This window comes from Salvelinus namaycush, chromosome 18 (assembly GCF_016432855.1).
Source record: "Salvelinus namaycush isolate Seneca chromosome 18, SaNama_1.0, whole genome shotgun sequence".
NCBI classification, from domain to species: Eukaryota; Metazoa; Chordata; class Actinopteri; order Salmoniformes; family Salmonidae; genus Salvelinus; species Salvelinus namaycush.
Genome location: NC_052324.1, coordinates 29,001,416 through 29,015,517, shown reverse-complemented (window position 1 = coordinate 29,015,517; position 14,102 = coordinate 29,001,416). Strand labels below are relative to the sequence as shown.

The window sequence follows — 14,102 nt, the reverse complement described above, 5'->3', positions numbered from 1 at the left end:
TCTGATAGGTTGGAGGACGTCCTCCGGAAGTTGCAATAAATACTGTAAGTCTATGGAAGGGGGTGAGAACCATGAACCTCCTAGGTTTTGTATTGAAGTCAATGTGCCCAGAGGAGGACAGAAGCTAGCCATCCTCTGGCTACACCATGGTTATACCCTACAGAGTGATGTTGAGGCTATTGTAGACCTTCATTGCAAAATAATGTGTTTTAATCAATTATATTTAGTATAATTCTTATCTTAAAAAGGATAATTTTTTGGTGTTTCACTGAGGAACATAGTCCTCCCCTTCCTTTTCTGAAGATCCTCCCCTTCCTTCTATGAAGACCCTCCACTTATGCCATTGTATGCTGTAGCGTTAAGATTTCCCTTCACTGGAACAAAGGGGCTAGCCCGAAGAATGAAAAACAGCTCTAGACCATTATTCCTCCTCCACCAAACTTTACAGTTGGCACTATGCATTCGGGCAGGTAGCGTTCTCCTGGCATCCGCCAAACCCAGATTTGTTCGTCAGACTGCCAGATGGTGAAGCGGGATTCATCACTCCAGAAAATGCATTTCCAGTGCTCCAGAGTCCAACGGCGGCGAAACTTACACCACTCCAGCCGACGCTTGGCATTGCACATGGTGATCTTAGGCTTGGAAACCCATTTCCTGAAGCTCCCGATGAACAGTTCTTGTGCTGACGTTGCTTCCAGAGGCAATTTGGAACTCGGTAGTGAGTGTTGCATTCGAGGACAGACGATTTTTACGCGCTACACGCTTCAGCGCTCTCATTCTGTGAGCATGTGTGGCCTACCACTTTGTGGCTGAGCCGTTGTTGCTCCAAAACATTTCCACTTCACAATAACAGCACTTACAGTTAGTTGACCGGGGCAGCTCTAGCAGGGCAGACATTTTAGGAACTGACTTGTTAGATGGGTGGAATCCTATGGCGGTGCCACATTGAAAGTTACTGAGCTCTTCAGTAAGACCATTCTACTGCCAATGTGGAGATGTCTCTGGAGATTGCATGGCTGTGTGCTCAATTTTACACAGCTGTCAGCAACGGGTGTGGTTGAAATAACCAAATCCATTCATTTGAAGGGGTGTCCACAGAAGGCAGCAAAGAAGATGAAATTAAAAAAAGAAAAAGAGAGAAAAAGAGAAACAGCTCAGAGGGAGGATGACTGATATGAAGAAGGGTCACACAAAACACAAAAACAGTCAGGAGCAAAGTGCAAGATTTCATTATGAAAACTCAAAATTGCTAGCTCTGTACCAGGACATCTAAAGCCAATGTTCCACCTCTTCAACTGCCACATAAGGACAAGGCACGCCAGCCAGCCAGCCAGCCAGCCAGCCAGTCAGCCAGCCAGCCAGCCAGCCAGCCAGCCAGCCAGTCAGCCAGCCAGTCAGCCAGCCAGTCAGCCAGCCAGTCAGTCAGCCAGCCAGCCAGCCAGCCAGTCAGCAAGCCAGTCAGCAAGCCAGTCAGCAAGCCAGTCAGCAAGCCAGTCAGATAGTAAGAGTCACAGACAGCAGTGGTTTAAAGTGCTGAAATAAAGTGCTGAGACCTTCAGTGTCCCCATATGTTATGTAATCGTGTTTCAAATGAGACTCACACCACTGCTATTATGACCCTATCCTATCTATCCATCAGTCCTCCAGTATGGAGTAGTACAGTGTGACTGTCTAACGATGCTCTCTGACCCAGGAGTACACTCAAACCCTTAAGGCTGCGGATTGCAGAAATATTTTATTGATTGTAACTGTCCACTTATTCTTCCTGCATACAGGCAGAATTCAGACCAGTCACTCGTCAATGTCTAAAGTAAGAATAGTCTTTGGATCTCTCATGCCTATTACAACTAAATGTTCCCTCTAAGCTGCACACGCCAGACATTTGAAATATCAGCGCGCAGAGAGAAGTACGAGATTGAACTTCATTGAACTTTCTAGTTTTCCCCGTTAGTTAACACTATCAATGTTTCCATTGTAATCGAATCAATGCAATATTAGACACTTTCAATGCAACATACTGAAACAAAACGAACTATGCAAGACTTAGTATGCAAAACTAACTGTGCCAGAGATTTTGTTGGGCAGAACGCAGAGTAGGATTCTATTGCATTGACAGGCACGATTCATACTCTACACAAACCGTTGCGCCATAACCAATCAGAGCTGCAGTAGGTCTATATGCAAATAGACCATTGTCATACAGTGCATTCGGAAAGTATTCAGACCCATTTACTTTTTCCACATTTTGTTACGTTACAGCCTTATTCTAAAATTGATTAAATTGCTTTTTTTTTCTCATCAATCTACACACAATACCCCATAATGGCAAAGTGAAAAAACTGAAATATCACATTTACATAAGTATTCAGACCCTTTACTCAGTACTTTGTTGAAGCTCCTTTGGCAGTGATTACAGCCTCGAGTCTTCTTGGATATGACGCTATAAGCTTGGCACACCTGTATTTGGAGAGTTTCTCCCATTCTTCTCTGCAGATCCTCTGAAGCTCTGCCAGGTTGGATGGGGAGTGTCGCTGCATAGCTATTTTCAGGTCTCTCCAGAGATGTTCGATCGGGTTCAAGTCCGACATGTAGAGACTTGTCCCGAAGCACTCCTGTGTTGTCTAGACTGTGTGCTTAGGGTCATTGTAATGTTGGAAGATAAACCTTCGTCCCAGTCTGAGCGCACTGGAGCATGCTTTCATCAAGGATCTCTCTGTAGGGCCTCCCGGGTGGCGCAGTGGTCTAGGGCACTGCATCGCAGCGCTAGCTGTGCCACCAGAGACTCTGGGTTCGCGCCCAGGCTCTGTCGCAGCCGGCCGCGACCGGGAGGTCCGTGGGGCGACGCACAATTGGCCTAGCGTCGTCCGGGTTAGGGAGGGTTTGGCCGGTAGGGATATCCTTGTCTCATCGCGGACCAGTGACTCCTGTGGCGGGCCGGGTGCAGTGCGCGCTAACCAAGGTAGCCAGGTGCACGGTGTTTCCTCCGACAAATTGGTGCGGCTGGCTTCCGGGTTGGAGGCTGTGTTAAGAAGCAGTGCAGCTTGGTTGGGTTGTGTTTCGGAGGACGCATGGCTTTCGACCTTCGTCTCTCCCGAGCCCGTACGGGAGTTGTAGCGATGAGACAAGATAGTAATTACTAGCGATTGGATACCACGAAATTGGGGAGAAAAGGGGGTAAAATTAAAATAAATAAATAAAAAAGGATCTCTGTACATTGCGCCGTTCATCTTTCCTTTGATCCTGACTAGTCTCCCAGTCCCTGCCCATGAAAAACATCCCCACAGCATGATGCTGCCACAACCATGCTTCACAGTAGGGATGGTGCCAGGTTTCTTCTAGACATGACGCTTGGCATTCAGGCCAAAGAGTTCAATCTTGGTTTCATCAGACCAGAGAATCTTGTTTCTCATGGTCTGAGAGTCCTTTAGGTGCCTTTTGGCAAACTCCAAGTGGGATGTCATGTGCCTTTTAATGAAGAGTGGCTTCTGTCTGGCTACTCTTCCATAAAGGCCTGATTGGTGGAGTGCTGCAGAGATGGGAGAACCTACCAGAAGGACAACCATCTCCACAGAGGAACTCTGCAGCTCTGTCAGAGTGACTATCGGGTTCTTGGTCACCTCCCTGACCAAGGCCCTTCTCCCCTGATTGCTCAATTTGGCCGGGCGGCCAGCTCTGGGAAGAGTCTTGGTGGTTCAAAACTTCTTCCATTTAAGAATGATGGAGGCCACTGTGTTCTTGGGGACCTTCAATGCTGCATACATTTTTTGGCAGCCTTGCCCAGATCTGTACCTCGACACAATCCTGTCTCGGGGCTCTATGGACAATTCCTCCGACCTCATGGCTTGGTCTTTTCTCTGACATGCACTGTCAACTGTGTGACCTTATATAGACAGGTGTGTGCCTTTCCAAATCATGTCCAATCAATTGAATTTACCACCGGTGGACTCCAATCAAGTTGTAGAAACATCTCAAGGGTGATGAATGGAAACAGGACGCACCTGAGCTCAATTTCAAGTCTCATAGCAAAGGTTCTAACTACTTATGTAAATAAGGTATCTGTTTTTTATTCTTTATACATTTGCAAAAATGTTTAAAAACCTGATTTCACATTTTCATGATGAGGTATTGTGTGTAAATTGATGAAGCAAAAAACGTATTTAATCCATTTTAGAGTAAGGCTGTTACGTAACAAAATGTGGAAAAGGGAAGGGGTCTGAATACTTTACGAATCCACTGAATGTGGTAGCAATTGAGCTGGGGACAAGGTTAGACAGAATAAGTCATATGAGTCTGTGGGAACACGTACATGCCACTCCAGTCCCGTTCCAGCTGGAAAATATGACATAATGTCTCAGGGAGGCCTGACTCTGCTATGATGAGCCTTATATCAGAATGAGGACAGGGACAGAACCAGACGGCACACGGGTGTTGCTTTGGCGATAATTTGTCGAAGGGGACAAGATTTGCATGAGCTACTTTCCCATTCAAACCCACAGTGGCACGCTAACCTTGAGCTGGCCAACTCCACCTCACAGTCAAATCAGCAGGAAACAGGAAGCTCATCAGGACTCATGGACCCAATTTTCTCCATGACACCGCATTCCTTTTCCAGTGTAAGGTTTCCATAATTAATCCATTTTTCTCCATGACACCTTGTGACTGTTCCAAAGCAGTGTAAGGTGTCTATGATGAGAGGGGCAGAGTGATTGTGTTTGCAAAACTGATGACAAGATGTTTTGGGTGGGCTATGCTAAACGCTGAGCTAATGTTCAGAGCTTGTTCAACAAACCTGCTTAAACCAGATGAGTTCTAAGACATCCAATTTGTGGAAAACATCTCCCTACACTGTTTATTTGAACCTAGCCTCATGTAATGAATGTGGAACAGTAAATCAGGCCTGTGTGATGAGTAATCTTGCCTGAGACCTGAAGACTGGTTTTCGCTCCTTGAGCTAATGACTAGGCTTTAGCTCAGCGGGCTAGCAGTCTAGTGGTATACAGTTGAGCCGGGTTCAACCCCCACCAGTCACACACGGTTGCTGGAGACACGGATTCCAGGTAGTTCACTGTTGACTAGAAGAAACCCGTAGAGGAAACCCAACACCCTGTTGAGCTGTTTATGTTCCCCACACTATGCCCACAACAAAGAGACCAACAAGTCTATGTGGTCTTGTCTGCTTCCTTGAGGGCTGAATCGAAGCCCTTGCCTTGCACAGAGTCTTCCAGCTAACCTTCCTACAGCATGATCACATCCTCTGTGTGTGTGCAGATCTGTGTATGTATGTATGTCTGTATGTCTGTATGTCTGTATGTCTGTATGTATGTATGTATGTATGTATGTATGTATGTATGTATGTATGTATGTATGTATGTATGCCACTCAGAGGGTAAATGGGAAGACAAAATATTTAAGTGCCTTTAAACGAGGTATGGTAGTAGGTGCCAAGCGCACCGGTTTGAGTGTGTCAACAACTGCAAAGCTGCTGGGTTTTCATGATCAAGTTTCCCCTATGAATCAAGAATGGTGCACCACCCAAAGGACTTCCAGCCAACGGCAGGCCAGTGGTCGAAAACAGATCATTGATGAAAGAGGACAAAGGAGGCTGACACGAACTGTGCATAGTAACAGACAGGCTACATAGTCAACTGTCTGTCCAGTACAACATTGGTGCCCAAAGACGTGCATAAAAGAATGCATAACTCGTTGTACCTTGACACGAATGGGGTATGGCAGCCGACGACCTAACAGAGTTCCACTTCTTTCTGAAAAAACAAGAAACTGCGATTGCAGTGGGCTAAGCAACGAAAACACTGGACACTGGAGAATTGGAAAAACATTGCCTGGTCTGTTGAATCCCAGTTCCTGCTGTTTCACATGAGTACATGCATCCATCATGCTGCGTGTCAACATTGCAGGCTGGTGGTGTGATGGTGTGGGTTGTTGTTTTCATGGCACACATGGGCCCTTTGATAAAATTGGAGTAACGTTTGAATGCCACAGGACATCTGAACATCATTGCCAATCAGGTGCATCCCTTCCTGGAGGCAGTGTATCCATCTGCAAATTCATTTTTTCAACAGGATAATGCATCATGCCACAAGGCTAGGATTGTCCAGAAATGGTTCCACAAACATGACAGTGAATTCAGCTTACTGCCATGTCACCAGATCTCAATCCAACTGAGCATCTGTGGGATGAGATGGAACAAGCTAATCAGAGTAGAGATCCTCTACCAGCCAACTTGACGCAGCTGTGGGAAGCAATGGAGTCAACATGGGCTAGCATCCCTGTGGAACGCTTTCAATGTCTTGTAGAGTCCATGCCCTGACGAATTGAGGCTGTTCTGAGGGCAGAAGGGGGTGCAACTCACTATTAGGAAGGTGCTTCTAATGTTTTGTACATTCAGTGTATTATCTTATCCCATTCCAATGGTTTAGATATTAAATTGCTATAATTTATGCCCTGCTGTTTTTGTTTGTTGCTTAAAGTTGCACTATGCAGATATTACTCTGTCATTTCCTGTTTGCAAAACTCTAATAGTTCGCCTAATTTCAGTATGTGACAAAATAAGATAGTATAGCGTGGAGAATCATTGTACCATTTAAACCGCTGAAGTATATTTTCCATAACCAAAAATGTTGTTGCTTCTGCTGTTTGAAGCTGGTGTACAAAACCGAAACTAAAAGATGCAAAAACACAATTTAAGAACGGGAAGCATAGAAATAGAGCACATAAAACAGATCTACCGCTTCCTAGACTTGCTTTCAAGAAGAATGATAGATCTATAGAGTACCACAGTATGAGTCAAAATACCCCAAAAACCAAGCGATCAAACAAGGAAATGGTTCCAATCGTTTTTCCATCATTCATTTTTCCCATAGGAAATTTTACAAACACTTAATAATAAGGACTGTGTTTCATGTAGGCTTACCCTGTATTTAACCCTGTCACAACTTCTGTCGAAGTCGATGCCTGTCCTTGTTCGGGCGGTGCTCGGCGGTCTTCTAGCCATCATCGATCCATTTTTCGTTTTCCATTTGTCTTGTCTTGTTTTCCCACACACCTGGTTCTCATTTCCCTCATTATGTGTTGTGTATTTAACCCTCTGTTTCCCCCATGTCTTTGTGTGGTATTGTTTATTCTGTTTCATGTTATGCGCACGTTAGTCTGTTGCGCTGGGTTATGTTAACCCGTATTGTTATTTCGTGTTCACTTTGCCGTGTGTTTTTGGTTCGCCTAAAGAAATATCTGTGTCATACGGAGAGAATTAGTCTCTTTATTATTGACTCTCCTGCGTTTCCCGTGGTGCTGGGCCTACCCTGGTTAACTTGTCATAACCCCACTGTTTCTTGGCCACAGAGGGCTCTCACAGGGTGGTTGCGAGAGTGCTCAGGTAAGTGTTTAGGGGTTTCCGTTGGTGCCACTACGGTGGAGAGTCCAGACCAGGTCTCCACCGTGCGCATTCTCCCTGAATATGCCGATTTGGCTCTCGTCTTCTCTAAAAAGAAGGCGACTCAATTACCACCTCATCGACGGGGCGATTGTGCGATATATCTCCTGGTAGGCGCTGCACTTCCCAGGAGTCACGTGTATCCCCTCTCACAGGCTGAGACGGAGGCTATGGAAACATATGTCTCCGAATCCCTGCGTCAGGGGTACATTCGGTCCTCCGCTTCACCCGCCTCCTCGAGGTTCTTTTTTGTGAAGGAGGAGGGAGGTCTGCGCCCGTGTATTGACTATCGGGGTCTGAATCAGATCACTGTGAGGTATAGTTACCCGCTACCGCTCATAGCCACAGCGATAGAGTCAATGCACGGGGCGCGCTTCTTCACCAAACTAGATCTCAGGAGCGCTTATAACCTGGTGCGTATCCGGGAGGGAGATGAGTGGAAGACGGCTTTCAGTACCACCTCTGGGCACTATGAGTACCTCGTCATGCCGTACGGGTTGATGAATGCTCCATCAGTCTTCCAAGCCTTTGTATACAAGATTTTCAGGGACCTGCATGGGCAGGGTGTAGTGGTGTATATTGATGACATTCTGATATACTCCGCTACACCCGCCGAGCATGTGTCCTTGTGCGCAAGGTGCTTGGTCGACTGTTGGAGCATGACCTGTACGCCAAGGCTGAGAAATGCCTGTTCATTCAACAGTCCGTCTCTTTCCTAGGGTATCGCATTTCCACCTCAGGGGTGGAGATGGAGAGTGACCGCATTGCAGCCGTGCGTAATTGGCCGACTCCCAACACGGTAAAGGAGGTGCAGCGGTTCTTAGTGTTTGCCAACTACTACCAGAGGTTTATCCGAGGTTTTGGTCAGGTAGCGGCTCCCATTACCTCACTGCTGAAGGGGGGGCCGGTGCGCTTGCAGTGGACAGCTGAGGCGGACAGGTCTTTTAGTCACCTGAGGGCTCTGTTTACTTTGGCTCCTGTGCTGGCTCTTCCGGATCCCTCTTTGGCGTTCATAGTAGAGGTGGACGCGTCCGAGGCTGGGATAGGAGCTGTGCTCTCTCAGCACTCGGCTGAGAGAGCACATGACGTGGGGGACCGGGAGTTGTTGGCTGTCGTCAAGGCTTTGAAGGCGTGGAGACATTGGCTTGAGGGGGCTAAACACCCTTTTCTCATCTGGACTGACCACCGCAATCTGGAGTATCCGGGCGGCGAGGAGACTGAACCCTCGCCAGGCAATGTGGGCCATGTTTTTCACCCGTTTTGTTTTCACCCTTTCTTACAGACCAGGTTCCCAGAACGTGAAGGCAGACGCACTGTCCCTGCTGTATGAAACAGAGGAGCGGCCCATGGATCCCACTCTCATACTCCCGGCCTCCTGCCTGGTGGCGCCGGTAGTGTGGGAGCTGGACGCGGACATTGAGCGGGCGTTGCGTACAGAGCCCGCTCCCCTCCAGTGTCCCGCTGGGCGTCTGTATGTTCCATCTGCTGTCCGTGACCGGCTGATCTATTGGGCCCACACGTCACCCTCCCCTGGTCATCCAGGCATCGGTCTGATGGTGCGCTGTCTGAGCGGGAAGTACTGGTGGCCCACTTTGGCTAAGGACGTGAGGGTTTATGTTTCCTCCTGTTCGGTGTGCACCCAGTGTAAGGCTCCTAGGCACCTGCCCAGAGGTAAGTTACACCGCTTACCCGTTCCACAGCGGCCATGGTCACACCTGTCGATCGATTTCCTGACTGATCTTCCCCCATCACAGGGAAACACCACGATCCTGGTCGTTGTGGATCGTTTCTCTAAGTCCTGCCGTCTTCTCCCTCTGCCCGGTCTCCCTACGGCCCTACAGACTGCGGAGGCCTTGTTTACACACGTCTTCCGGCACTACGGGGTGCCTGAGGATATAGTGTCTGATCGTGGTCCCCAGTTCACTTCAATGGTCTGGAAGGTGTTCATGGAACGTCTGGGGTCTCGGTCAGCCTTACATCAGGTTTTCACCAGGTCGAGAGAGTAAACCAGGATGTGGGTAGGTTTCTTAGGTCCTATTGCCAGGACCGTCTGGGGGAGTGGGCAGCGCTCGTGCCCTGGGCAGAGATGGCCCAGAACTCGCTCCGCCACTCCTCCACTAACCTCTCCCCCTTTCAGTGTGTATTGGGGTATCAGCCGGTTCTGGCTCCTTGGCATCAGAGTCAGACCGAAGCTCCTGCGGTGGACGACTGGTTCCGGTGTGCCGAGGAAACATGGGACGCCGCCCATGTTCACCTTCAGCGCGCCGTGCTGCGCCAGAAAGTTGGCGCAGACCGTCACCATAGTGAGGCCCCGGTGTTCGCACCAGGGGACCGGGTCTGGCTCTCGACACGAAACCTGCCCCTCCGACTGCCCTGCCGGAAGTTGGGTCCGCGGTTTGTGGGGCCATTTAAAGTCCTGAGGAGAGTGAACGAGGTTTGTTACAGGTTACAGCTTACCTCATTAACCCCTCGTTCCATGTGTCTCTCCTCAGGCCGGGTGGTTGGACCGCTCCATGAGTCTGAGGTGCGGGAGGTTCCTCCGCCCCCCTTTGGACATCGAGGGGGCCCCGGCGTACTCCGTTCGTTCCATACTGGATTCGAGACGTCGGGCGAGGGGCCTTCAGTACCTCGTGGACTGGGAGGGGTATGGTCCGGAGGAGAGATGCTGGGTTCCGGTGGAGGACGTGTTGGATCCTTCCCTGCTGCAAGAGTTCCACCGTCTCCATCCGGATCGCCCTGCGCCTCGTCCTCCGGGTCGTCCCCGAGGCCGGTGTCGATGCGCTGCTGGAGTCGCGCGTCAGGGGGGGTACTGTGACGACTTCTACCGAAGTCGATTACTCTCCTTGTTCGGGTGGCGGTCGACGTCGCCGGTCTTCTTGCCATCGCCGATCCATTTTTTATTTTCCATTTGTCTTGTCTTGTTTTCCCACACACCTGGTTTTCATTTCCCTCATGTGTTGTGTATTTAACCCTCTGTTTCCCCCATGTCTTTGTGTGGTATTGTTTGTTCTATTTCATGTTATGCGCACATTAGTCTGTTGCGCTGGGTTATGTTAACCCGTATTGTTATTTCGTGTTCACTTTGCCGTGTGTTTTTGGTTCGCCTAAATAAAAGGCTCCGTTGGCTACCCAATATCTGCTCTCCTGCACCTGACTCCCTTACAGCCATTTACGCATACCTGCCAAACCCCCCAAAATGATATGCTAATTAACTGCTAATGTGGCTATCATAAAGAACTACAAATGCCATGATAATCTGGACGAGACTGCTGAATCGATGCAAAGGTAAGAATTTCTGGATCAACTATCTAATGTTAGCTCAATTTAGTAATGAATAAATTGGCTAAATTTCTTTAAATTGACAATTCTGTGAACTGTCTTGTGCAAATGTTTTTATTGACACAATACCTGTTAGCAAAGGTGTCAGCTAGAGTTGACGTGCAGGAGCTTGCAGGGATTTGTAGTCTTGCATGATGTCTACTTTCATGCTAATTAGCATTTTTGAATCTGAGAGTAAATAGAGACGAATATATTGATAAGTCACCTTATCAATAGATTTACATGGTTATCAAAACATCCCACCAGAGTAAACCTACACAAAACACAGCCCTTATTTTAAGGGTTTCTAAATTTCCCTATGGAAAAACCATTTCCATGTTTGACCGCTAGGTAGTATGACACCTCCAGCCTGGGGTTCACATAAACTCACATTTATTTGTGAATTTGGTCAGGTTGCCCAAAAACGTACATATTACCACTTTCATATGGATTGAAGAGATGGACATGATAAGTCACACACAATAGGTCATGTCCATGTGGTCCCCTGGGACTCCCAATGTTCATGTGAAACCTGGTCTGGTCCAGCAGCATATGTGCTCACAAGGCAGCTTTCTCTGAGTCACGATTCCATTTGCTTTCCCTTTGACTCTACTGTACAATACTGGCCAGATATCTCCATCGCTCAGTATTCTAACAGAGGTATTTCACACATCCAGCCCCGTGTTTTCGGTGACATGGCGGTAAGCTGAATTCCCTGTCATGTTCGTAGAACCATTCCCGCTGTAGATGAGGCAGGTTGAGGGGATGGTCGGCCAGCTAACAGCTCTCAGCACAGGGGAGGAATGTAGCACACTACTGCAAAGAGCACTGGTAATGTGCTGGACATTGAGGCTACTTTATTCTTGGCAAATGTAGCATGCTGCTTTGTGGATAATTGGAGTGAGGCTATATGTTTAGCATAACTAGGAGTTGTTCCTGACCATGTGACCTTACCAGGAAAAACTATGTTAGTAATAAGCTTGGTTAGGGCCTAGTTATAGGCTTTAGTATACTTGGACCCTGAGCTTTTCCTGCTCTGGCTATGTCAGGAAAAACTCAGGAACCTGCATATAACACAGTCAAGACTGCTGAGTCTGTGCTAGGCTAATGTAGCGTGTCACTGTAGTAATTGTAGACTACTATTATGTGTACTGCTGATGAGTAATTCTATAGTAGGCTACAGCGCACGTTATTCCTTATGGTTTGCGAAGCTCACAGCAAGAAACAAACAAAAATAAACATTGAAGAAATTAGACTGGCGCCCATCGCAGCAGCCAACCTCACAGCTTGTCAAACACACACCTTAACACTACACTCACATTTATACTGAGATGCTGGCTCAATGAGCCCACAACAGTAAAGTAGCTAGCTACTGTATATAATCTAGAATAGCTGTTAATAACAGCTTTGATAGAGTTAGTAATAGTAGGACAGTTTTTCAGTAGCCTTTTGCATTTTGATGTTACATAGAAAGCATTGTGTTCATTTTTCGGTACAGATCCTTTCAAAGGAAATTGAATCAGGTAGTAAAAGAACGGGCATTGCTCAAATTCTGTGGTGATTATTTTCAGAGAAATCAAAAGGAGTGTCTGTAACAAAAAGTTCCCTGTTGTTCAAGTTCAATAGCCTACTGTAAATAAAACAAATCACATCATAAAGGTGACCTACTAAGTATTTCACAGAGCAGTGTGTGAAGTCTTCACAAGAATAGTAAACAAACAAACATTTGACCAACTGGGGACCTTTTGTTAGTCCCCACAAGGAAAAAGGCTATTTCTAGGGGGTTTAGAGTTAAGGTTACAATTAGTGTTAGGTTAGGGGTTAAAAGTTAGATTTAAGGTTAAGGTTTTGGGGTTAAGGTTAGGGTAAGGTCTAGGGGTTAGGAAAAATAAGATTTTGAATGGGAATCAATTGTTTGTCGCCACAAGATTAGTTAAACAAGACTGTAAGTGTGTGTGTGTCCCTGAGGACGCCAGGTGTTGAAATGCCCCAGGCTTCTCAGAGTCCTTGTCCTTGGAACAATGAGAAAGGTCTCCAACCCAGCCAATGTTGATAAAATAATTGGTCTCAATAAATTGGTAGGCTTATTTTCCAGAAATCAACAACAGAAACAGAAATGGGCTATTCAGGCAATTCCATGTTAAGAGTGTTGCTGAGACTCATATTTTTTACTTTAAAATGTATGTCAAACAAAAAGCTATTATTACAAGGTTAAACAAACCATGCAACTACTTTGAACCATTTCCACGGAAACGTTTACAGAAACACATTTACGTGCAGAAGGAAAGTTGGGTAAAATGATGGTTTGTGCTGTCATTCTGTTAGCATCACTTTAACCGTGGAATTGCACCAGTCTAGCCAATTTATCACCAATGGTAAATTGTCAACTGCACTGTGTTCAAGAACTGACCACTTTCATGTCGCAAACTCCCAATATTTCAAGTTAACCCCAAGCTAGGTGCCACTTCCCCGCAATATTACGTCATTTCACTTCCCTGAATAAACTGTGTTTCTCAAAATAGTGCGAGGATGTTGATGAGAACACAGCACCAGAAAACTTAATTGCCAATAGCCTGCACAAGCAAACACTTCGGTGCACCCCGATTACCTTGAATACAGCTGCAGTCTGGCAAGGTTTACTGCCAGCTCTTGACTTGAGGTAGCAGCGTATTCTGTTATTAATATTAATACAAATTAGTCCGACAGATTCTTAGACTGAGAAAAACACCTTCGCCAAGCAATTGCTGAAACGTCATCCTCATGTCACCTGACCAATATTCTCAATTTCAAATCGATAGCTCAATGGACAGGTAAATATCCGAATTCTCTTCATCATGAATAACACCTCAATCTTACCAGCTGTTCGCCCTCGTTTGTGAAGCGAAGTACACCGATTGATTGACGTTGATCTTGTCTTTCCGTGGGATTACAGGGAGTATTCCAGTCCCGGATAGCAATATTTACGAGAGAGCAATTGTGAGTGCGGCTCCCTGTGTAACCTAGTTTATGCTGTAGCCTACTGACAGAGAGTGGTAGGCTTGGTTACACAAGTCTTATTCTCTGCCTCTCAGCATAACCAGACATTGTGCACCAACCTACTCTGCTGTGATGCAGAACTAGAATCAGCAAGCCATCTACAGGGCAGTGATGGTAATGTTAGGCTGCAAAATATTTGATTCTCACCACTGATCTGCCACTTGCGGGTAGGTAGGTGTACGGTGCATTTATTATGGCAAATAACGCTTTTTAGTGGCTGAGAACGTCTGTTACATTTGTCTGCTAACAAAGTTGTACAATTCAATGGCTGTCATTTCCATAACCCAACTAAAACCCA

General features: G+C 46.7%; 1 protein-coding gene across 1 annotated transcript in view; it reads right to left on the bottom strand.

Annotated features, from left to right (window-relative positions):
- LOC120063333 (phosphatidylinositol 4-phosphate 5-kinase type-1 beta-like) overlaps positions 1 to 13,782 on the bottom strand; it is a 92,968-nt gene extending 79,186 nt beyond the window's left edge. The window contains exon 1 of the mRNA XM_039013656.1: positions 13,625 to 13,782. The gene's annotated coding sequence lies outside the window, so the exon portion shown is untranslated. The remainder of the gene's footprint in view (positions 1 to 13,624) is intronic.
- Positions 13,783 to 14,102: the final 320 nt, after the last annotated feature.